At 39.4% G+C, this 25,904-nt stretch overlaps 1 protein-coding gene across 4 annotated transcripts in view; it reads right to left on the reverse strand.

Annotated features, from left to right (window-relative positions):
* Positions 1-16,696, reverse strand: part of CUL2 (cullin 2) — an 82,982-nt gene extending 66,286 nt beyond the window's left edge. The window contains exons 1-2 of one of the 4 annotated variants that reach the window (XM_057544039.1): positions 16,336-16,488; positions 3,440-3,507 (exon numbers count right to left, since the gene is read on the reverse strand). The gene's annotated coding sequence lies outside the window, so the exon portion shown is untranslated. Of the gene's footprint in view, positions 1-3,439; positions 3,508-16,280; positions 16,496-16,552 lie in introns of those variants that run through there. The other 3 variants (XM_007189835.3, XM_057544037.1, XM_057544038.1) reach the window with 3 other exon arrangements.
* Positions 16,697-25,904: the final 9,208 nt, after the last annotated feature.

Raw genomic sequence — 25,904 nt, forward strand, 5'->3', positions numbered from 1 at the left:
ACGGTCCCGGCCCACAAACTGGAGGTGGTCCTGGGCCCTTCTTACGTTTCTGTCCTGTGAAGAAAAGAACTCAAGAGGAGTCCAAGGAGGGGAAGAAAAAGAATCAGAGAAGCCAAACAAAAACCCAAAAGAGGGTGTGCCACACTAAATCACCTCTTTCTTCAACATACCAGGGACTCCACCTACAAGCCTTAAACTTCCTCTAACTACCGAGAATGGATTAGCAGTAGTTCCTCTGTGTGTGTGTGTGTGTGTGTGTGTGTGTGTGTGTGTGTGTACTGGGGGAAGGGGGAAACCTAAAGCTCTAGCTCTAGATCAGAAAATTAACCTTAACTCCGTCTCACCCTTATTCACACATCCTATCTAACTGTGTTACTCAATATTTCTTAAATCCATCCATTCCTGTGCAACCCTATGAATGTTCTGAGATCAGGCCCTCAGCAGTTCCAGTTTGTATTAACCTTTATCAAAGAAATGCTAACAACTGTTAATATTTACACAGTACTTACTATAAGCCAAACACAAATCTAAGTGCTTTATATAAATTCACTTAATCCTCCCAACAAACTGATTAAGTAGGGCCCAATGTTCTCCCTGTTTTCTAGATAAGAAAACTGATCACAGAGTGATTAAGAAACTTGCTTAAGGTCATGGAGCTATTCAGACCCGCGCTGTAACCCCTGCCCTCAACTGCCATATACAACTATACTGCCTTACTAACATCCTTAGTGAATACTTAGATACATGCCAGGCGTTGTACTAGGCTGAGGATACAGTGGTCAATAAACAAAGTTCTTGACTTTCAAGAAGGTTACACTCCTGGATCTGGCACTCAGAAACAAAAATAACCTACGTAAACCACAGAGCTGACCATGTCACTCTGGTACTGAAAGCTGTTTGTGATTGTCCACTATAGACAGCATCCGGTTTAAGCTCACTGGCAACATGGCCCACCAAGCTTCCATGGTTTGACCTTGGACTAAAGCACCTCTCCACCTTGCTCTTCTCATGGGACTCCCTTCCTTGACATCATAATCTGGTAACTTCTCTGCTTAGAGGTCACTGAACACAACAGGCTGATTCACACACCCTGCCTTTTATCCTCATTGTTTTCTGTACCTAAAATTCTTCCCTTCTCCTTGCCTCCCCCTTTCCACCCAATCCCCTAACTCCTACTGATAGTTCAGCCTTGGCCCAGAATATCTGTTTTCAAAAAATTTTCTGGGCCCACTTAAGCTAGGTAAGGTGCCCTCTTAAGCGTTACTTGAGAACTCTATGTTTAACCTCTATTAGAGGATTAAACCATGCTCAACTGTGATTATCTGAGTGTTTCTTCAAGGTAGGGACTATTCTGTAACTGTCTATCAAAAAGCTGTCACTGTCCGCTTCACATTCATTTCCTCCCCTTATAAAAATGGAATCATACTACACACCCTGGTTATAAATTATTTTAATGGTTGCACAGATCACCTTTTAGCTTTACTGAAGTTTTAGCAGAATCAGACTGGCATTGACTTCTCTGCTGAGACCAACAGATTTCTGATAGAATGGGTTTATGTGCAGTGATAATCCATTCTTAGATGGGTGGAAAATGTGGACACCAAGGCGAGAGAAGCCTTCATTTTATTTCAATTGTTTAAATGAGCATTTACTCATGGAGAATTTATGTAAGGATGTGAAAGAGAGAGGGCAAAGAAAGAAACAAGACCACGACCACCCCACTGTTCTTCTCCACTTCCCAAACTGTCAGACAACTCACAAGAATACATATGAGTCTTGTTTTCATTCCTGTGCCACATCATGTCCTACACCTGGTGTCCTGCCAGGACCACTTCCATCCCCAGTCAGTGAGACTATGTCCTACTGAGCACCTGCAAAGTTCAAATCTCACATTACTACAGTTTCCTCTAGCTTTCTTCTGGGCTCATTCATGCAATGTTAGGGTTTTTAACACTTTGGCCCACAGGTACTGTGCCTATGGCCCCTAAAAATAAATCATAGGCTCCAAATTAAAAAAAAAAAATTGAAAAATAAAAATTCATGTTTACTTATGTTTCCAGATAACATTATGACAATATTTTATGAAAATAACATTTACAAAATTTTCATTACATTTGAAAATGATTCATAGATTAGATTTTCTCACTTAGAGCACCATTTCTAAGTATGTATGGCTGTCAATAATAGTAAGTTAAATAATTACAAAAGTGATTTATATAAACATAGAGTTACCATATGACCCAGCAATTCCACTCCTATGCAAGAGAAAACATGTCCACACAAAAACCTGGATGCAAAAGTTCAGAGCAGCATTATTCATAAAGGTCAAAAAAGTGGAAATAACTCAAATGTCTATCAAGCAATAAATGGATAAATAAAATGTAGTACATCCATACAACAGATTATTATTCTGTAATACAAGAGAATGGAGTACTGATAGATACTACAATCCAGATGAACCTTGAAAACACACTATGTGAATAAAGTTGGTCACAAAAGACCACATATTTTAGAATTCCACTTACGTATATGAAATATCCAGAATAGGCAAATCCATAGACACAGGAAGTAGTTTAGTGGTTGCATAGGGCTAGATGACTTGGAGAAAAATGGGAAGTGACTGCTAATTAGGTGATGAAAATGTTCTAGTATTGATTGTCATCATGTTTGTACAACCCTGTGAATGCGCTAAAAACCACTGAATTGTACAGTTCAAGAGTACACTGAATGGTATGTGAAGCATAACTCAATAAAGCTGTTAGACATTTAAGGTGAAATAATCGTATCAAAAACTTTGGAGCAATGTAACGTGGAGGGGAGGGGAGAAAAGGTATATTTACATGGTTGCAAATTCTGAAATCTCAGTCTCCCTCTCACTCCCATGCTCTAGTCACCAGCTCCCATCACCAGAGGCATATATTATATGTGTCTGGGGGTATTTTATACATATATATTGTTATTCCCCTTTTTTAACATAAATGAATATAGAGATGGTCTTTTTCTACTTGTTTTACATAAATGGTATTACACTGCTTACTTAACAATATATTCACTTAACAGTATATTTGGGAAAGTATTCCATTTTAATACACAAGGGTTTCTTTAATCTTAATAGCATTTCATTGTTTGGCTGTATCGGGATTCATTCTACTAAGTTTGATATGATATGTGATGAGTCCTCCAAAATTGAAGTGCCTAGTTTAATATCAGTAATTTTAAGTTAAATAGTTTTTTTTTTATGAATTAGTAAGCTCTTTTTACATTGACATTAACAAGGTTTTCTTCTAAAGATACTAATAACACAATTTAAGTTACAACTGCTATACTAGTTGATAAGAGAAGAAAATTACACTATTATCATGATCTTTAACTACTGTTTACTAAATACCTTCTGAATTCCTCCTATGCTATACATATTATATATATAAGCATTACTAACCATCAACCTGCAATTCAGCAAAATCCAGACTGCAGGAAACGACTGGATAATCAGATTTCTTCAATAAACTATGCACACACATAAGAGAAAAAGAGAGAAAAGAAAATGAGAGTGGGAGAGAGATATATGCGGAGTGGAAATTGAACTAAAATAGACTAAAAAGGCACATTCATCTACCACAGTGTGACTGATCTTATCTGGATCTAGATTTAAGCTCTTTTTAAAAATTATATTTATAATAACCCTGGAAATTTATAAACTGATGGGATATTTGATGACTTTAAAAAATAATTTTTATAACAATAATTATGAGAGCTTTAAAACTGAGAGTACTTATCTGTCAGAGACACATGCCAAAATATTTATGGATGTAATAAATGCTGAGATCTGCTTCAAAATTAAACAGCTTATTTATGAATTGATAATTGTTGAGAATGAGTGATAAGTACATGAGGGATTATTATAATATGCATTTTCTGTATATGTTTGCAATTTTCCAAAGTAAAAGGGTAAAAAAAAATATCTTCACCATCATCATCATTAACAGTTCCATAAATATGGGGGGGAGGGGGAAGCACATAAAAGAAATTAGAGGGCTTCCCTGGTGGCGCAGTGGTTGAGAATCTGCCTGCTAATGCAGGAGACACGGGTTCGAGCCCTGGTCTGGGAAGATCCCACATGCCACGGAGCAGCTGGGCCCGTGAGCCACAGCTGCTGAGCCTGCGCGTCTGGAGCCTGTGCCCCGCAACGGGAGGGGCCGCGATAGTGAAAGGCCCGCGCACCGCGATGAAGAGCGGTCCCCGCACCGCGATGAAGAGTGGCCCCACACTTGCCGCAACTAGAGAAAGCCCTCGCACGAACCGAAGACCCAGCACAGCCAAAAATAAATAAATAAATAAATAAATAAAATTAAAAAAAAAAAAAAAAAAGAAATTAGAAAGCTTAAAAAAAAACATAGTATTAATCCAAAAGGTCTAACATTCAATTAATATGCATTCTAGAAAATTAGAATGAGAGGTAATTATCAAAGAAAAAATATCCCAGAACTAATGAACATTAGTTTTCCAACTTAAAAAGGCACACTGAATACCCAGAATATTTGATTTTAAAAATAAATAACAAGGCACCTCTTTTTGACATATTAAAACACTGGGGGTAAAGCAAAGATTCTATAAGTTTTCAGAAAAGAAAAAACGACTATATAAATTATAAAGTCTTTAGATTTACAAGAGCAACACCGGAAGCTGGAAGGTAATATAAAGCAATGCCTTCAAAATTCTCAGGGAAAATGATTAATTACCTAGAATTCTCTATCAAGAGTGGTATCAAATAATTTACTTCCCATGAAGTCATTTTATTCAGGAATCTATTGGAAGATACCCTCTATCAGGAGGAAATGGAACAAACCAAGAAAGACTTGGGATCCCAGAAACAGAGGGATCTAACACAGGAGAGAGGAACAGGAATTTTTCAGAACAGCAGCTTTACAGATTTTAAAAACAACCTGTCTACACAGACACAGAACAAAGGGCTCCAGGATGGTTCTCTCCAAGAGAAAAAAAGGGTGGGGATACTCCCAAACTCATTTTACAAGACCAGCATTATCAAGATTACCAAAATCAGACAAGGACACCCACAAGAAAAGAAAATTACAGGCCAATATTCCTGATGAACACAGATGCAAAAGTCTTCAAAAAAAATTTAGCAAGCCAAATTCAATGATACACCAGGATCATAAAAGGATCATACACCATGATCAACTGGGATTTATTCCAGGGATGCAAGGTTCACAAATCAATCGACCACATTAATAAAATGAAGAATGAAAATCATATGATCATCTCAACAAATGCAGAAAAAGCATTTGACAAAATTCACCATTCATTTATGACAAAAACTCTCCGCAAAGTGGGCATAGAGGGAATGCACCTCAACATAATAAAGGTCATATGTGACAAGCCCACAGCTAACTGCCTCAACAGTGGAAGCTGAAAGCTTTTCTTCTACGATCAGGAACAAGACAAGGATGCCCACTCTTGCCACACAGTATTTATTCAATATAGTACTGGAAGTCCTAGCTAGGGCAATTAGGCAAGAAAAAGCACTAAAAGGCATCCAAATTGGAAAGAAAGAAGTAAAGCTGGTAACATGATATTATATAAAGAGAGCCCTAGTTTTTTAACCATAAAACTGTAAAAACTATAATCAAATTCAGTAAAGTTGCAGATACAAAAAATCAATATATAAAAATCTGCTTCATTTCTATACACTAATAACAAACTATCAGAAAGAGAAATTGAGAAAACAATCCCATTTACAACTGCATCAAGAAGAATATGATATCCAGGAATAAATTTAACCAAGGAGGTGAAAGACCTGTACACTGAAAACCATAAGACATTAATGAAGAAAACCGAAGACAACACAAATAAAAGAAAAAAGGAAAGATATCTGTGCTCATGGATTGGAAGAACTATTTTTGTTAAAATGCCCATATTGCCCAAAACAACCTACAGATTCAGTGCAATCCCTATCAAAATTCAAATGGCATTTTTCACAGAAATAGAAAAAACAATGATAAAACTTGCATGGAACAAAACAAAAAACTGAACTCGTAAGTACAGAGAACAGACTGATGAATGCCAGAAGGGAGGGAGTCTGGGGGTGTGTGAAAGGGGTGAAAGAGGTCAAAAGGTATAAACTTCTAGTTATAAAATAAGTCATGGGGATGTAACGTATACAACATGGTGACTACTGTTAATAATACCAAATTGCATATTTGAGCTTGTTAAAAGAGTAAATCTTAAAAGTTTTCATCACAAGAAAAAAAATTTGTAACTATGTATGGTGACAGATATTAACTACATTTACTATAGGCATCATTTGTAATATATACAAATATCGAATCATTACGTTGTCCACCTGAAACTAATATAATGCTATATATCAACTATACCTCAATAAAAAATTTTTAAAAAGAAAAGCCACAGTGTAGGAGAAAATATTTGTAAAATATTTATCTGATACAGGATACACACACACACACACACACACACGCACACAAAGGACTGGTACTTAGAATATATAAAGAACTCTCAAAGCTCAATCAAAAGAAAACATACAACTCAATTAATAAATGGCCAAAAGACCCAAATGGAAAGTTCAGAAATACTGATAACAAGTAAGCACATAAAAAGATGCTCAACATCATTAGTCATTAGGGAAAGAGATATTAAAACTTCAACAAGATACCACTACACACTTATTAGAATGGTTCAAAAATTCTGACAGTATCAAATGCAGATGAGGACATGGAGCAACTGAAACTCTCATTTGCTGCAGGTGGGAATTTAAAATGAAATAACCACTTGGGCAGTTTCTATTAAAATTAAGCATACACTTCTCATGTGACCCAGCAATCCCATTCCTGGCTATTTATAGATGAGAAATGAAGACAGACATTTACAGAAAAACCTAAACACAAAATTTTAGAGCACCTTTATTCATAACTACCAAAACCCAGAAACTCAAATGTGCCATCAACTAGTGAATGGAAAACAAAATGTGGTGCTTTCACACAATGGTGTACTATTCAGCATTAAAATGGAACAAATCACTGATATATGGACAACAATGGATGATTCTCAAAAGCATTATGCTAAGTGAAAGCAGACAGACTCATTAGGCTACGTATTGTATGGTTGCTGAAAAAGGCAAAAATATAAGGACATACATCAGATCACTGGTTGTCAGAGACTCAGGATGGACTACAAAGGAGCAAACAGGAAACTTATGGGGTGATAAAATATTCTATACCTTGATTGTGGTGGTGGTTACGTGACCATATAAATTTGTCAAAATTCGAAGAACTGTGTATCTTTTTAGGGTGAATTTTACTATGTGTAAGTTATACCTCAATAAACCTGACCCCTCAAACTCAACATGTCCATCCATTTCCAGTATTTCACATCTTAATAAATATTATCATACATCTAGCTCAAGGTAGAAATTTTATTAATCATTCTTGTTTTTTCTCTTACTCTCCTCTTCAAATCAATCAATAAGTCCTGTCAACCCTATCTTCTAACCATTTCTTGAATCCAACCACTACTTCCCATTCCCACTGACATCACCCTAATCCAGACCACCACCTCTCACCCAACTACTGCCTCCTAAATGAGCCACCTGTATCCTCTTTTGCCCCCTTGTTACATTCCAAATACTGTGGCCAATGTAAGCTTTCCAAAAATGCAAGTCTGATAATATCATACCCTCTGCTTACAATTCTTCAAAGACTTTTAACTTACAATCCTTATTATCTATCAATTATCATTTAAGAAAAAATAAAACTTCTCTGTGCTTTCTTAATTTATCACTGACTACCCATGAAAGTCAGTAAATACTTTATTACTAATATTCTGACAACAAAGACTTTTAAATCGGTTACCAGTTCTAAGAGAATAGCTAGGTAACCCAAGGTAAAGATGAAAATAAAGAAGCAATCAGGAAAATCAAATTGATAAGCTACCTAGATTTCTGATAGCAATGTTCTAAAATCTCTTTTGCTTTTTAAGTTTTTCTCCTCACACACATACCTCACTCCTCAGAACACTGAAAGGTGATCTGTCACTAACCTTTCCTTTCTCCTGAAAATCTTAACTTTCCAGTGAGTTTTAGGTACCGAAGTTGAAAGAGCTCCAAAATAACATGGTACTGCCCCAAAGTATGATCTGTTAACACAGCCTAACAAAATTCCCACCCCAAAAATGTTTAAAAAACAAAGTTACTAGTAATAGCAGAAATACAAAAGATATAACTTTGCAAAGATCAGAAGGATTTTAATTTGGAGTGATACTGTGTAGTTCTTCACTTAGACATTTTTCATACAAAGAAGTGACTTGGATAATTACATTTCAGCAGGTAAAGCAGTAACAGAATCTCAAAACATTCCATTTTAAGTCTAGAACTGACATTGGTGCATAATTAGATATTTTATTTGAAGTATAAATTTTAGTAAAATGTATAACCATGTTTAACATACTGATCAGTATGACTACAGCTTAACTACTGATAAACATTTCAGTTGCCTTCCAAAAGTATAATTATCAATAATGTAAATGGCTAAACGCTTCAAGTTGTGAGTCTCTTTTTAGTTAAAAAAACAAAACACAACCAAAAAACTACCAAATGATAATTTTTTATTTCAGTATTGATCAGTACCAGCAACAAAAATTTGGCATTCCAAAAATTACCAAAAAGATATAATACTGGGGCCTAAAAAAATTTCAGGTAAGTCAACATACCATAGTTAGCTTTCAAAATGACATTCAGGGGGCTTATTGAGCAGGTTATATTCTAAATACACAAAATAAGGAAAATACTTAAGACCCAATCAAAGAGCATTATTAACTTTGCAATATTTTCCATTTCAAGGGCTGTCTCTAGTGTACACTGACCAAAAATGCTACCACGATTGCATATGAAAATAAGCTCCAACAATGCACTGAATGTGTGACCCATTAGCTATAGCCAAGAGGTACCTTTGTTAGTTGGAGGCTCAGGGTACAAAGCTTACTGTTGCAATGAGGTTTGACACACACAGCTCCACAGCACAAATGTCATCTCCATCACATGACTTTCCTACTTAAGAATTTCTAGTAGTATGCTTAAAAAAAAAAAAAAGGAGGGGGCTTCCCTGGTGGCGCAGTGGTTGAGAATCTGCCTGCCAATGCAGGGGACACGGGTTCGAGCCCTGGTCTGGGAAGATCCCACATGCCGCGGAGCGACTAGGCCCGTGAGCCACAATTGCTGAGCCTGCGCGTCTGGAGCCTGAGCTCCGCAACAAGAGAGGCCGCGATAGTGAGAGGCCCGCACGCTGCGATGAAGAGTGGCCCCCACTTGCCGCAACTAGAGAAAGCCCTCGCACAGAAACGAAGACGCAACACAGCCATACATAAATAAATAAAATTAAAAAGAAAAAATAGGATACCTCTTGACAACTTGGTAAAAAAGGAAAAAAAAAAAAAAAGGAGGAAATTGGTGTAAAAAACATTGGTGTAAAGAGAAATACAGCAGTCTGTCATCCCAGTTGGCAAAATGTACAGTGCAGGATGAAAACCTCAGTCTCAAAAAAGGGAAGGGGAACAGTGGTAAGTAGGGAATGTATTTATAATACAACAAAGAAGTTACAGAAGACATTTACTTCCAAAATAAAGCTAATTTGACCAGAATTAAAGACCCTTCTCTCCTCAATGAACTTGAGACTCTCCCACACAGACAGTATTTCTTTCCAAGTTTTCACATCGCTCCCATCAGCATGAAGTTTAAAGTCTTCTTCACTTGCTTTCTCACTTTCTTCCATTTTTAACAATCTAGGCAAGGAATCTAAGATACCAACTAGCCTTAAAAAAAAAATTCTTATATATGTATCAGGGATGAGTTAGAGAACCTGAATTTGTCTGAGTCTCTCATGGGTAGGCAAGCCCAGTTTGGCATGCAGGCTAGACAAGGCTATGACCAATAAGTGTTTTCACAAATAATCCAAACATTAAGAGTGCATTTTTTTTCTAGGCCTGACCTTCTATCCAAATATTAAAAAGGGTTACTCTAATTATCCTCTCTTTGCACAATCCAATGACTTGCAATATTTGTTATCCTATTCTCAGAGCTAAATTAAGTCACATATATCTAAAAACCTTGGATTCATTATTTTGGTAACTTTATACTACATACATTATTATGACTATTAGAAAAGTATGCTCTATTTCTGTCAGAAAATAGTAGTCGTAAATAAAAGGGGACAGCTAGTGTAAATGCTATAGTGCTTGACTGGAATCAGAGTTATCAGTATGAACTCATGGTTTTTAACACACACACAAATATAAAAAGATATAGAAATAAACACAGATGTTTGTGTATGCATGGATTAGTATACATATACAGTTCTAGCTCTGCTCATTGAGCGGGCCTAGGAACAATGACACCCCAGTGGCAATGAACACACAAAGCATCCAGATCTTGGTTTCTAGATACCATTCTCCAACAGAAGGAACCAGAGCTTGGAGAAGTGATTGGTTCCAGGGCTGCAGCAAGGAAAATATGAGCCTGGACATCTTATGATGCCAGAAAATAGGAAGTGCTTTCCTAAAGAGGATGGGGGATGTCCAAAAGACAAAGAGCCAACCTGAAAGCCACAGCGGAACAATTTGAGCGATAAAATAAATGATAGAATTAGATTATAAACCATAGAGTAAAACAAATATCTATGACTCAACACTGATACAAACAAATTACTGAATAAACAAATATGGAGAAGGGACAGTTCTCCCTTATAGAAGAATTCCAATTAATAAGTGTAGAAGGAAATGAGAAAAATATAAAATTGCCATCAGGTGAACACTACTATAATAATTATTACAAGCAAGAACTACCAAAGGATGCTGCAATGAATGGGCAAAAATTTGAGAACAGGATTTCTGCAAAGTTTCAATCTCCCCCAGGATATCCAGTAATTACAAAGAGAAAAACAGTAACTTTACAAGCAGAGAAATTTAACAGACATGACCTTAATGAGAGTCAACATCACCTCTGATAGGATATACTGACACCCTGTATCCTGTGATGTGATGCACTGAGTAGGACTCAGCATCACTTCTCTAGTATTCCTGCCAAAAATGTACAACCTCAATCTAACTATGAGAAAACATCAGACAAACCAAAGTTGAGAGACATTCTACAAAATAACTGACCACACTCATCACAAGCATGAAGGTGATGGAAGATGAGAAAAGACTATCACAGATCAGAAGAGCCTAGGGAGACACATGCTAAAGGCTGTGTCTGATCCTGGATTGAATCTTGAAAGAGGTAAAGGACATTACAGGAAAAACTGGTGAGATTCAAATAAGGTCTGTAGTTTAATTAACAGTATTGTACCAATGTTAATTTTCCTCATTTTGATCATTGTGCTCTGGTTACGTAAGCTGTTAACATTACAAAAAGCTGGGGGAAAAGTATACTTGAGCTCTCTGTACTATTTGTGCAACTTCTCTGCAAGTCTAAAATTACTCCATTTAAAAAAATTGGGGGGACTTCCCTGGTGGTCCAGGGGTTAAGACTCTACACTTCCACTGCAGGGGGCACAGGTTCGAAAATTCCACATGCTGCACAGTGCAGTCAAAACTAAATAAATAAATAAATAAAATTTTAAGTATCTTCTACTTTTTTTCAACTGAAGTAAAACAAAGTTGAGAAATTCAAGAAATATCTATACAGGGTAAATCCAACATTTCACTATTTGAAAAGCAACCAACATTGGAACAGGACTTAAGTCATTGAGTTAATAGATATTTATTAAGTATTTAAAATATTCAGACCTCTCTCTACCAGGTACTAGAGATGCTGCCTTCAAGAAGCATACAGCTGATAAGAGAAACAAAAATGATAAACTATTAGCCTGATTGATGAAAAATTCTGACACATACACAATCAGGCTATAATCCAATGATTAAATAACAACAGTAACATCATTTACAATGTTAAAGTATATAAATGGAAATCCCTTGGATAACTAAAATCTTCAAATAGGACATTAACATCTATACATTTAGAGAGTTTAAGCAAGCTTAATACGTTCACCACACGTTTCTTAGTAATTAGTGTCTAATGCTTCAAAAAGAAATATTAAATATTTTCTACCAAAGATTATATTTCTCCAACCTAGAAACTAGCTGCTTACTTATCTCAGACAAAAAAGAAAAAAAAGGACGTAACAGTAACAAAAATAACCACAAGAATCAAACTGAACAAAACAGTTCATGAATCAAGAACAATCTCAGAAAAAAAAGAGGTAGATCAGTTTACATAGGAAGTTATCTGGCTAAAGACAGCTAACTGAAAATCAAAATGCCAACCAATATAAAAAGTATTATAAATTCAGTAGAGAACACAATAAGTCTGGATTTTTTAATTCTTCAAAATAACAAAGCTTAAAGCAACTTACAGAATATTCCATCTCCCCTCCTGCAGGTCAATCAACAGGGTTTAACTGCACCCAAAAGTTGTTGCAGATGCTAATATCATGATCTTAACACTACTCATTGTCTCAAAATTTTTAAGAATCAAAGGAACTTCACTGTTCTAGTATCTCCAACAGGCCTTTCCAAATACACAGTAGTAACATAGTTTGAATCTATATACAGATCTTTTTCAACTTAAGATCAGGTTACATCCCACTAAACCCATCGGAAGTTAAAAATATCGTTAGGTTGAAATGCATTTAATATACCTAACCTACGAACATCATAGCTTAGCTTAGCCTACCTTAAACGTGCTCAGGACACTTACATGAGTCCACAGTTGGGCAAAATCATCTAACACAAAGCCTACTTTATAATAAAGTGTTGAATATCTCATGTAATTTTTTGACTACTGTACTGAAAGTGAAAAACAGAATGGTTGTATGGGCACAGAATGATTGTAAGTATATTGGTTGTTCACCCTCGTAATTGCTAGGCTGACTGGGATATGAGGCTCACTGCCCAGCATCACGAGATTATCATACTCCATATTGCTAGCCCAAGAAAAGACCAAAATTCAAAATTCGAAGTATGGTTTCTACTGAATGCACATCACTTTTGTACCATCATAAAGTTGAAAAATTGTAAGTCAAACCATCGTAACTCGGGGAAGGTCTGTAATCTTTAAGATAATAACACAAGGATTATGCTAACATCTGCAATGCAATAGAAACATTACTGTTAAGATTCAAACCCAGGCAAAGAGCCAGATCACTCTGAACAGACAGTTTGATTATTAACTGGTTACTGAGAGAGAATTCAGTCATACATCTCAAGTATCAATAACTTCTTATGTCTCATGATAACATTCCAAATTTCTGCTTGTTTTTCTAAGATTTAACATCAGCAAGACAAACTTCAAAATATTAACATTCAAGGGCTTGATCTTGTCATTAATTTACTTGAATTTAACTGACAGTACATATATGAAAACGCTGCTTTCAATCATAATCAAACTTTTTTTTAGCATATAAAGAAAACAGGCAGATAAGGTGAAACACACACACACACAAACAGCGCAAACTTCTATAAAAAGCCTTACAAAAATAACAGCTCTTTAAACAACTCCACATTTGCAGGTTCCAAACTCAAAGAGCGCCGGGACCAAATCATAAAATGTTGCAGTGCCCCACGACTGTCTCCTCTTCTTTCTACATTCTTTCTTTAGGTGGTCTCATACTGCTTCATAACTTTTAAATACTATTTAATACTCTTAAAAATACAAGGTGTCAAAGCAAGGAAAGTATGCTTCCACTTCTGCCAAGTGGGGAGAAGAATCTACACACATTTGCCTACATGTGCACAAAATATATCTTTGGAAAGATGAGTAAGAAACCACTAACATATTTGGCCTTGACAAAAACTGCAGGGACAAGAAATAAGGGAGATTTTCATTCTATATCCCATCAAACATTTCAAATTCTGAATCAGGTGAATGTAGTTTCTATGCAAACATAATTATAATAAACCAACAGATAAAGGCGGGTGACTCCCCATCTCTTTCTCTCACTAGAATTTAAATTCGACGAAGGCAGAGATTGTTGTCTATTTTTTCACTACTATACATCCCCACTGCCTAGTCCACAGCTAGTACTTGAAAAATATTTGCTGAATGAACGAAGGACTCCCTAACCTCTCCACTAAATTCCAGACGTGTATATCCAATTGCCTGCTTCTCCCCTCCACATGAACATCTAACAGGTCCTATGTAACATGTCCCCTCCAACCCTATCCCCATATAATAACCTGCCTCCCTCACTTCTTCCCCATCTCAATACGTGGCATCACCATGCTCCAGGTAAAGCCCCAAACCCAGGAGTCACCCATGTCCCAACCAACTGCATTCCCATCCAACCATGCCAAATCACTACTTTTAACTATAAAATATATCTCAAAATCTTTTTTACTTGACACCAGTCACTACTCCAATCTGCCACAGCCTTCTCACTGGTATCCCTGCTATTCTCTTATCCAATCTCCTTCACAGTCAGATTGTAAACCAGACCATATCACTCCCAGCTTCACAAAAAGGGAATAGCTTTTCAATGTACTTTAAGAATAAAAGCCAAACAAACTCCTTTGGATAACAGACCTCACATGACCTGACCTCTGGCTACCACCTAACCTCTTCTCTCTCATGAGGGTCCCAGCCCACCTTCACTGAGTTTCTTTCAATTTGCCGAACCCAAGCTTGAAACCACCTCTAGGGATTTCCATTTACTGTTCCCTCAGACAGGAACACTCTTCCCTCAGACTTCCAAAGGCTAAATCCTTCCCACTTTTCAGATATCAGGTCAAAAGTCACCTCAGACAGGTCTTTCCTGACCACAGCATCTGAAGCAGTCTGTCCCAGTCACTACCACAACTCCCTATTTTACTTCCTTTACAGCACTTATGATTCTCTGAAATTGCTTTTATTTCTTAATTACTTTCTGACTTTCCCTTACCTCCCAGAATTGAAGCTCCGGGAAAGCAGAAATTTCACGTGTCTTGTTTATGGTTGTATCCCTAATGCTTCCAGTAATGCTTGGCATACGAATCAGGTGCTTAATAAATATTGAACTGTTAGACAAGGCAAAACTGACTTTAAAGAAGGTCCACAGCATTTAATTTAGTGACAGACTGGTGAAGATAAAAAACATGAATAAACTACCTTTCCACATAAAACACTGAAAAAATCACCAAAGGGTGGAGAGTGAAGTAAGAGTATTTCAGATGCATGTGAACATTCAAAGACACACATACTTCGTGCATGCACACTATAGAGATGTTCCCCCAACTTATAAACAGCATCTGGGGTGGGGGGGAAGATTAACTCAAAACACTGTGTACGTCTGCTATTTCATCTCTGACTCTTTTGGAAGGGTCTTCCAAACACTATATTTGGGCAAAAGAGGCAAAATATAAACAATTTGTTCAACTGTCTGTCTTGGAAAGAACTGTGAGATTGTAAAAAGGAGGGAGCAGTCTTTTGAGTGTTTTTAAATGCCTATTACGTAGTCGGAAGTAAATGAGAACTAAGTGATTATTTCCCATACCTTACTATGAGTGTAGATTTGGGACAGGTCTAGTTCAAAGATGCTTACACTGTAAAGTCAAACAGTCTGTAGCGAATATTAATAGTTCTTATCTTATTATCAAAATTTTAACTTCCAAGGTACTGTCCTTCAACTGGTAATAGTAATCCCTGGGGAAAGGAGAGAATTTAACTGTAACAACAGCCAGCAACTCGCTAATGTTTTATGTACATGCACGTATTTGCAGGGTGATGGGGAATGGTGCAGACTCCCTGGTGTGTTAACTAAGTGCTCTTAGGAGAGTCTAAGGATCTAATTTCACCAAACCCTAAGTGGTGAGACAGGTCTAGCATGCACATAGGACACTACTCCCCAGAGCTATCAATCTTCGCTGTCTGCGGAAACAAAAGTGAAAACACTCGTAGTAAGGATATCAGAGACTGATGCCGCCCCCCACCCCGGCCCCGGCAAACACACAGAGCTCAGTGCCCGCGTGAGGACGTAAATAAGCAGAGAAGACGCACTCGCACCTTCCCTCCCTAGGAGGAAAATGAGGCCGAGGGAGGGGCGGCCAAGACCGGCTTGGGAGGCCCGGGATGCAGTCCGGGGGCGGCCGGGCTCCGGGGCTGGCGCTCCTGGAGCCGGGGTCACCCACAGGACACCCGGTCCCCAGCCGCCCCTCCATCCCTCCCCTCCCCCTCCGTGCCCCCAACTCCTCTCCCCGCCCCAGCCCCGCCACCCACTAACCGGGAAGGGAAGTTTCCCGGTGCCCGCAGCCGGCTCCGGGCCTTCAGCGGGTTACCTGCTGCAGAGGCGGGACGCGGGGCAGGGGCCAGGGGTGGGAGACAGCCCGAGGGCGCGCAGGACGAAGCCCGGCGAGGAGGGTGGGCGGCGGCGGCTGTCAGCTCCGTCCCTGCTCACCGCGCTGCCATTACTGCGCGCAGGCGCCTCCCCGCCGGCCGCCGCCACCGCCGAGAAGGGGGGGGGGCCCCGGGCCGGGGCCGCAGCCGGGCGCTCACCTGCCGCCGCGGGAACACTGCAGAGCTCCCGGATGGGACGGCGCGGTGGGAAGCGGAGAGGGGAGAAGGGCGGGCGGGCTATGCGAGCTGTGAAACAACTGTCCTCCGCTGCCTGGCTTTCCCGACACGCCCTCGGGGTTCTTCTTCCGCGGCCTCCGACCCCCCCTGTGCCGGCGATGGTAGAGTCCGCATACGGCGAGTGCCGAGGGCCGCTCTTGTGCGATCGCGGAAGGCCGCGGGACCCGTGCTCCGAGCGGCTGCGAGCGGCGCCCGCTGCCCACGAGCCCTCGCTGTTCGCTGAGCTGGGGACCGGGGACCCCCAAGTTAGGGACTGCTGATAACAGTGTGTCAGAAAAGTGGTCTCAGCACAAGGATTTATCCCTTGAGTTCTTTCAGAACTATGTGAACATTCTGATACACCACCATCTCCTTGCCACCTACTTCTATGGGCTTTTCAAAAGATCAATATGTATTAGCAAAATTAGTTTCCTCGGACATATTCTTTTTGTAGTAAGTTTTTAATCTGTAGCCATTCTGAGACATAAATGTGTATTTTCAGTAGAGGCCCGTCTCTTCACAGCCGTGACCCCAACTCCCCGCCTCCCCGCACCTGTCAGTCCAAGGGTTTCCTCGCATACAATTTCTAAGGGTGATGTTGACAAAAGTGCAGACGCACCCATCACCTCCTAGTACACACAACACCGCAGGGAACAAAAGCCTGGCTTTATTCCTTATCAGCCTTTCATATCTACAAGATCTCAGAAGTCAGAGTCTAGTCTTCTTTGTGCGTTCTGAGCAAGCCTTTCCCTTCCAACACTCTTTTCTTCAAACTATTTGGACCAGTCCTTTAAGGCCCACTTAAAATCCTGTCTCCTGACCTGATAAGTCCCACCGGTCTTTCTCCTCTTCTAATCTGCCTCTCGCTGCACTTGAAGTCCGCAGCCCTTCTTTTAAGAAAGTTATTATTATATGCTAAATTCAATTCCATTATATGACCTGTTTTCTCACATGTTCTCCTTCTAATTCAGCAATTCTAAGTGTGATCCCCAGACCTCTGGAAATCTCCAAGAGCTTTTTAGGGGTCCCAATGTTAAAAACAATCTTCGTTGTAAATGACATGTTCTTTGTCTTTTTTTCTGGGTTCACATAACACAGCTGACATCGCCTCAGCAGGAGTCAAGAGGGTGGCACAGGGAATTCCCTGGCGGTCCCATGGTTAGGACTCGGCGCTTTCACTACCGTGGGCCTGCGTTCGATTCCCGGTGGGGAAAATAAGATTCCCCCCAAGCCCGGCGGCGGGACGAGAAAAAAAAAAAACAGGGTAGTACAAAACTATCCCGCTGGTCGTTGCATTGCTCCCACACTCTCCCAGTTTGTTTTTGTTTTTTTTAATTTAGGAATATCCTGGATGAAGTAGTAAAAAATATGAGTTTTTTAAAGTTCAATCCTGAGTACATGTCTTTCTAACATTGTGAGGGAAAAAACGTGAAGCACACATGCACTCTTGCTGTATACCAAAGTAGCAATGGTCGTCTTAAAGAAAAACACTTGCGCGGCTGACTTGGGAGCTGAACTAGCTGTTTTTCATGGAGTGCCATTTTTCCTTGAAAGAACAGTTGACAGAAAAACTAATGTTACTCTGACTTGGGCATTGACAGATTTCTCCAAAATGAATAAAGTGAGCCTAACACTTCAAGCAAAACAACTGACAGTATTTGTTGCCAGTGATAAAATGTAGCTTCCCAGTGAAATTTGGAAAATTTATGTCAACACTGTCAATGGAAATAATCAATAAACAATCTATAATCGGAATAGAAAAGAGTTTTCTTCCAGCCAAACTGAGAACTATAGTCCAGGAGAAACAGCTTCCAGAAGCACCTGAATTGTGTTCCTCCAGGCTCAAAAATGGGGGAAGCTGATATGGGCAAAACCCACAAAGTTACCTAAGTTGTTTGTGAAGACTTAGGATTGCAACTAGCAAAAAATAAGGATGCTTGTTAGGTAAGAATTGGTTGGGGTCCAAAACGGTTGCAGAGTTCAAACGGGAGACCTTGAGACCATAAGGTTGCAGCTGTCAGCTGCTAGAAGATATTGTTTTGAGAACCGCTGGTGGTGTCCTTGATTCAGAAAATCCAAGTTCTCAGTGCTGCAATAATATGTCTGAAACCATATCCACAGTGGCAACCTGGCTCCATTTTGAATGCCTGAACCACAATTACTCCATTTTGATTTTTTTAATGCATTCTTTTCTTTAATGGTTAAAGCAGATGTACAATGTATGTTTGGTCATAAGACAGGCTGTTCCTTTTTTTTTTTTTTTAAGATTGAAATCTGAGTTTATTTTTTTTAAATATGCATGGCAAAAATACCATAAAAGTAGAAATGACAAACTGTACATATACATTTCTTTTTTTCTTTTGAATTTTTGAATTTTATTTTATTTATTTTTTTATACAGCAGGTTCTTATTAGTTATCCATTTTATACATATTAGTCTATACATGTCAATCGCAGTCTCCCAATTCATCCCACCACCACCCCACCCCTATCCCCCCCCCCCGTGTCCATATGTTTGTTCTCTACATCTGTGTCTCTATTTCTGCCCTGCAAACCTGTTCATCTGTACCATTTTTCTAGGTTCCACATACATGCATTAATGTACGATATTTGTTTTTCTCTTTCTGACTTACTTCACTCTGTATGACAGTCTCTAGATCCATCCACATCTCTACAAATGACCCAATTTCGTTCCTTTTTATGGCTGAGTAATATTCCATTGTATATATGTAGCACATCTTCTCTATCCATTTGTCTGTCGATGGGCATTTAGGTTGCTTCCATGACCAGGCTATTGTAAATAGTGCTACAATGAACATTGGGGTGCATGTGTCTTTTTGAATTATGGTTTTCTCTGGGTATATGCCCAGTAGTGGGATTGCTGGATCATATGGTAATTCTATTTTTAGTTTTTTAAGGAACCTCCATACTGTTCTCCATAGTGGCTGTATCAATTCACATTCCCACCAACAGTGCAAGAGGGTTCCCTTTTCTCCAAACCCTCTCCAGCATTTGTTGTTTGTAGATTTTCTGATGATGCCCATTCTAACTGGTGTGAGGTGATACCTCATTGTAGTTTTGATTTGCCTTTCTTTAATAATTAGTGATGTTGAGCAACTTTTCACGTGCTTCTTGGCCATCTGTATGTCTTCTTTGGAGAAATGTCTATTTAGGTTTTCTGCCCATTTTTGGATTGGGTTGTTTGTTTTTTTAATATTGAGCTGCATGAGCTGTTTATATATTTTGGAGATTAATCCTTTGTCCGTTGACTCATTTGCAAATATTTTCTCCCATTCTGAGGGTTGTCTTTTTGTCTTGTTTATGGTTTCTCTTGCTGTGTAAAAGCTTTTAAGTTTCATTAGGTCCCATTTGTTTATTTTTGTTTTTATTTCCATTACCCTAGGAGGTGGATCAAAAAAGATCTTGCTGTGATTTATGTCAAAGAGTGTTCTTCCTATGTTTTCCTCTAAGAGCTTTATAGTGTCCAGTCTTACATTTACGTCTCTAATCCATTTTGAGTTTATTTTTGTGTATGGTGTTAGGGAGTGTTCTAATTTCATTCTTTTACATGTAGCTGTCCAGTTTTCCCAGCACCACTTATTGAAGAGACTGTCTTTTCTCCATTATATATCCTTGCCTCCTTTGTCATAGATTAGTTGACCATAGGTGCGTGGGTTTATCTCTGGGCTTTCTATCCTGTTCCATTGATCTATATTTCTGTTTTTGGGTCAGTGTCATATTATCTTGATTACTGTAGCTTTGTAGTATAGCCTGAAGTCAGGGAGTCTGATTCCTCCAGCTCCGTTTTTTTCCCTCAAGACTGCTTTGGCTATTCGGGGTCTTTTGTGTCTCCATACAAATTTTAAGATTTTTTTGTTCTAGTTCCGTAAAAAATGCCATTGGTAAATTGATAGGGATTGCATTGAATCTGTAGATTGCTTTGGGCAGTATAGTCATTTTCACAATATTGATTCTTCCAATCCAAGAACATGGTATATCTTTCCATGTGTTTGTATCATCTTTAATTTCTTTCATCAGTGTCTTATAGTTTTCTGCATACAGGTCTTTTGTCTCCCTAGGTAGGTTTATTCCTAGGTATTTTATTCTTTTTCTTGCAATGGTAAATGGGATTGTTTCCTTAATTTCTGTTTCTGATCTTTCATCATTAGTGTATAGGAATGCAAGAGATTTCTGTGCATTAATTTTGTATCCTGCAACTTTACCAAATTCAATGTTTAGCTCTAGTAGTTTTCTGGTGGCATCTTTAGGATTCTCTACGTATAGTATCATGTCATCTGCAAACAGTGACAGCTTTACTTCTTCTTTTCCGATTTGGATTCCTTTTATTTCTTTTTCTTCTCTGATTGCTGTGGCTAGGACTTCCAAAACTATGTTGAATAATAGTGGTGACAGTGGACATCCTTGTCTTGTTCCTGATCTTAGAGGAAATGCTTTCAGTTTTTCACCATTTCATTGAGATGATGTTTGCTGTGGGTTTGTCGTATATGGCCTTTATTATGTTAAAGTAGGTTCCCTCTATGCCCACTTTCTGGAGAGGTTTTATCATAAACGGGTGTTGAATTTTGTCAAAAGCTTTTTCTGCATCTATTGAGATGATCATATGGTTTTTCTTCTTCAATTTGTTAATATGGTGTATCACATAGATTGATTTGTGTATATTGAAGAATCCTTGCATCCCTGGGATAAATCCTGCTTGATCATGGTGTATGAACCTTTTAATGTGTTGTTGGATTCTGTTTCCTAGTATTTTGTTGAGGATTTTTGCATCTATATTCATCAGTGATATTGGTCTGTAATTTTCTTTTTTTGTAGTATCTTTGTCTGGTTTTAGTATCAGGGTGATGGTGGCCTCATAGAATGAGTTTGGAAGTGTTCCCTCCTCTGCAATCTTTTTTTTTTTTTTATAAATTTATTTATTTATTTTTGGCTGTGTTGGGTCTTCGTTGCTGTGCGAGGGCTTTCTCTAGTTGTGGCAAGCGGGGGCCACTCTTCATCGCGGTGCGCAAGCCTCTCACTGTCGCGGCCTCTCTTGTTGCGGAGCACAGGCTCCAGACGCGCAGGCTCAGTAATTGTGGCTCACGGGCCCAGTTGCTCCGCGGCATGTGGGATCTTCCCAGACCAGGGCTCGAACCCGTGTCCCCTGCATCGGCAGGCAGACTTTCAACCACTGCGCCACCAGGGAAGCCCCCTCTGCAATCTTTTGGAAGAGTTTGAGAAGGATGGGTGTTAGGTCTTCTCTAAATGTTTGATAGAATTCACCTGTGAAGCCATCTGGTCCTGGACTTTTGTTGGAAGATTTTTTTTATCACAGTTTCAATTTCATTACTTGTGATTGGTCTGTTCATATTTTCTATTTCTTCCTGGTTCAGTCTTGGAAGGTTACACCTTTCTAAGAATTTGTCGATTTCTTCCAGGTTGTCTATTTTATTGGCATAGAGTTGCTTGTAGTAGTCTCTTAGGATGCTTTGTATTTCTGCAGTGTCTGTTGTAACTTCTCCTTTTTCATTTCTAATTTTATTGATTTGAGTCCTCTTGCTCTTTTTCTTGATGAGTCTGGCTAATGGTTTATCAATTTTGTTTCTCTTCTCAAAGAATAAGCTTTTAGTTTTATTGATCTTTGCTATTGTTTTCTTTGTTTCTATTTCATTTATTTCTGCTCTGATCTTTATGATTTCTTTCCTTCTGCTAACTTTGGGTTTTGTTTGTTCTTCTTTCTCTAGTTCCTTTAGGTGTAAGGTTAGATTGTTTATTTGAGATGTTTGTTGTTTCTTGACGTAGGCTTGTATTGCTATAAACTTCCCTCTTAGAACTGCTTTTGTTGCATCCCGTAAGTTTTGGATCGTCGTGTTTTCTTTGTCATTTGTCTCTAGGTATTTTTTGATTTCCTCTTTGATTTCTTCAGTGATCTCTTGGTTATTTAGTAACGTATTGTTTAGCCTCCATGTGTTTGTGTTTTTTACGGCTTTTTCTCTGTAATTGATTTCTAATCTCACAGCGTTGTGGTCAGAAAAGATGCTTAATATGATTTCAATTTTCTTAAATTTACTGAGGCTTGATTTGTGACCCAAGATGTGATCTATCCTGGAGAATGTTCCGTGTGCACTTGAGAAGAAAGTGTAATCTTCTGTTTTTGAACGGAATGTCCTATAAATATCAATTAAATCTATCTGGTCTCTTGTGTCATTTAAAGCTTGTGTTTCCTTATTAATTTTCTGTTTGGATGGTCTGTGCATTGGTGTAAGTGAGGTGTTAACGTCCCCCAGTATTACTGTGTTACTGTTGATTTCCTCTTTTAGAGCTGTTAGCAGTTGCCTTATGTATTGAGGTGCTCCTATGTTGGGTGCATATATATTTATAATTGTTATATCTTCTTCTTGGATTGATCCCTTGATCATTATGTAGTGTCCTTCTTTGTCTCTTGTAACATTCTTTATTTTAAAGTCTATTTTAGGGGCTTCCCTGGTTGTGCAGTGGTAAAGAATCCGCCTGCCAATGCAGGGGACACGGGTTCAAGCCCTGGTGTGGGATGATCCCACGTGCCGCGGAGCAACTAAGCCCGTGTACCACAACTACTGAGCCTGCACTCTAGAGCCTGTGAGCCACAACTACTGAGCCCATGTGCCACAACTACTGAAGCCCGCATACCCAGGACCCGTGCTCTGCAATAAGAGAATCCACTGCAACGAGAAGCCCACGCACTGCAATGAAGAGTAGCCCCACTTTCCGCAACTAGAGAAAGCCCATTCACAGCAACAAAGACCAAACACAGCCATAAATAAATAAATAAATAAATTTTTAAAAAAATAAAAATAAAGTCTATTTTATCAGATATGAGTATTGCTATTCCAGTTTTCTTTTGATTTCCATTTGCATGGAATATCTTTTTCCATCCCCTCACTTTCAGTCTGTATGTGTCCCTAGGTCTGAAGTGGGTCTCTTGTAGACAGCATATATATGGGTCTTGTTTTCGTATCCATTCAGCGAGCCTGTGTCTTTTGGTTAGAGCATTTAATCCATTCACGTTTAAGGTAATTATTGATATGTATGTTCCTATTACCCTTTTCTTAATTGTTTTGGATTTGTTTTTGTAGGTCCTTTTCTTCTCTTGTGTTTCCCACTTAGAGAAGTTCCTTTAGCATTTGTTGTAGAACTGGTTTAGTGGTGCTGAATTCTCTTAGCTTTTGCTTGTCTGTAAAGCTTTTGATTTCTCCATCGAATCTAAATGAGACCCTTGCCAGGTAGAGTAATCTTGGTTGTAGGTTCTTCCCTTTCATCACTTTAAGTATATCATGCCACTCCCTTCTGGCTTGTAGAGTTTCTGCTGAGAAATCAGCTGTTAACCTTATGGGAGTTCCCTTGTACGTTTTTTGTCATTTTTCCCTTGCTGCTTTCAATAATTTTTGCCAATTTGATTACTATGTGTCTCGGCATGTTTCTCCTTGGGTTTATCCTGTATGGGACTCTCTGCGCTTCCTGGACTTGGGTGGCTATTTCCTTTCCCATGTTAGGGAAGTTTTCGACTATAATCTCTTCAAATATTTTCTCGGGTCCTTTCTCTCCCTCTTCTCCTTCTGGGACCCCTATAATGCAAATGTTGTTGTGTTTAATGTTGTCCCAGAGGTCTCTTAGGTTGTCTTCATTTCTTTTCATTCTTTTTTCTTTATTCTGTTCCGCGGCAGTGAATTCCACCATTATGTCTTCCAGGTCACGTATCCGTTCTTCTGCCTCAGTTATTCTGTTATTGATTCCTTCTAGTGTATTTTTCATTTCAGTTATTGTGTTGTTCATCTCTGTTTGTTTGTTCTTTAATTCTTCTAGGTCTTTGTTAAATATTTCTTTCATCTTCTTGATCTTTGCCTCCATTCTTTTTCTGAGGTCCTGGATCATCTTCACTATCATTATTCTGAATTCTTTTTCTGGAAGGTTGCCTATCTCCACTTCATTTAGTTGCTTTTCTGGGGTTTTATCTTGTTCCTTCATCCGGTACATAGCCCTCTGCCTTTTCACCTAGTCTATCTTTCTGTGAATGTGGTTTTTGTTCCACAGGCTGCAGGATTGTAGTTCTTCTTGCTTCTGCTGTCTTCCCTCTGGTGGATGAGGCTATCTAAGAGGCTTGTGCAAGTTTCCTGATGGGAGGGACTGGTGGTGGGTAGAGCTGGCTGTTGCTCTGGTGGGCAGAGCTCAGTAAAACTTTAATCTGCTTGTCTGCTGATGGGTGGGGCTGGGTTCCCTCCCTGTTGGTTGTTTGGCCTGAAGCGACCCAACACTGGAGCCTATCCAGCTCTTTGGTGAGGCTAATGGCGGACTCTGGGAGGGCTCACACCAAGGAGTACTTCCCAGAACTTCTGCTGCCAGTGTCCTTGTCCCCACGGTGAGACACAACCACCCCCCACCTCCACAGGAGACCCTCCAACACTAGCAGGTAGGTCTGGTTCAGTCTCCTATGCCGTCACAGGTCCTTCCCCCTGCATCCTGATGCGCACACTACTTTGTGTGTGCCATCCAAGAGTGGAGTCTCTGTTTCCCCCAGTCCTGTCAAAGTCCTGCAATCAAATTCTGCTAGCCTTCAAAGTCTGATTCTCTAGGAATTCCTCCTCCCGTTGCCGGACCCGCAGGTTGGGAAGCCTGACGTGGGGCTCAGAACCTTCACTCCAGTGGGTGGACTTCTGTGGTATAAGTGTTCTCCAGTCTGTGAGTCACCCACGCAGCAGTTGTGGGATTTGATTTTACTGTGATTGTGCCCCTCCTACCATCTCATTGTGGCTTCTCCTTTGTCTTTGGATGTAGGGTATCTTTTTTGGTGAGTCCAGTGTCTTTCTGTCGATGATTGCTCAGCAGTTAGTTGTGATTCCCAGTGCTCTTGCAATAGGGAATGAGAGCACGTCCTTCTACTCTGCCATCTTGAACCAATCTCCAAGACAGCCTGTTCTAGTTAGCCTAAAGTTCAAGCCAAATCATGTATAAGCCGGAATGTTTTCACCATACCTCAATACGTGAAAATGTCTTCTATCACTGCCATGAGCTTGACATCTTAAAGACTTTTCTGGGGGCTTCCCTGGTAGCACAGTGGTTGAGAGTCTGCCTGCTAATGCAGGGGACACGGGTTTGAGACCTGGTCTGGGAGGATCCCACATGCCGCGGAGCAACTGGGCCCGTGAGCCACAACTGCTGAGCCTGCGCGTCTGGAGCCTGTGCCCCGCGACGGGAGGGGCCGCGATAGTGAGAGGCCCGCGCACCGCGATGAGGAGTGGCCCCCGCTTGCCGCAACTGGAGAA

Source organism: Balaenoptera acutorostrata, chromosome 3 (genome assembly GCF_949987535.1).
Source record: "Balaenoptera acutorostrata chromosome 3, mBalAcu1.1, whole genome shotgun sequence".
Classification (NCBI taxonomy): domain Eukaryota; kingdom Metazoa; phylum Chordata; class Mammalia; order Artiodactyla; family Balaenopteridae; genus Balaenoptera; species Balaenoptera acutorostrata.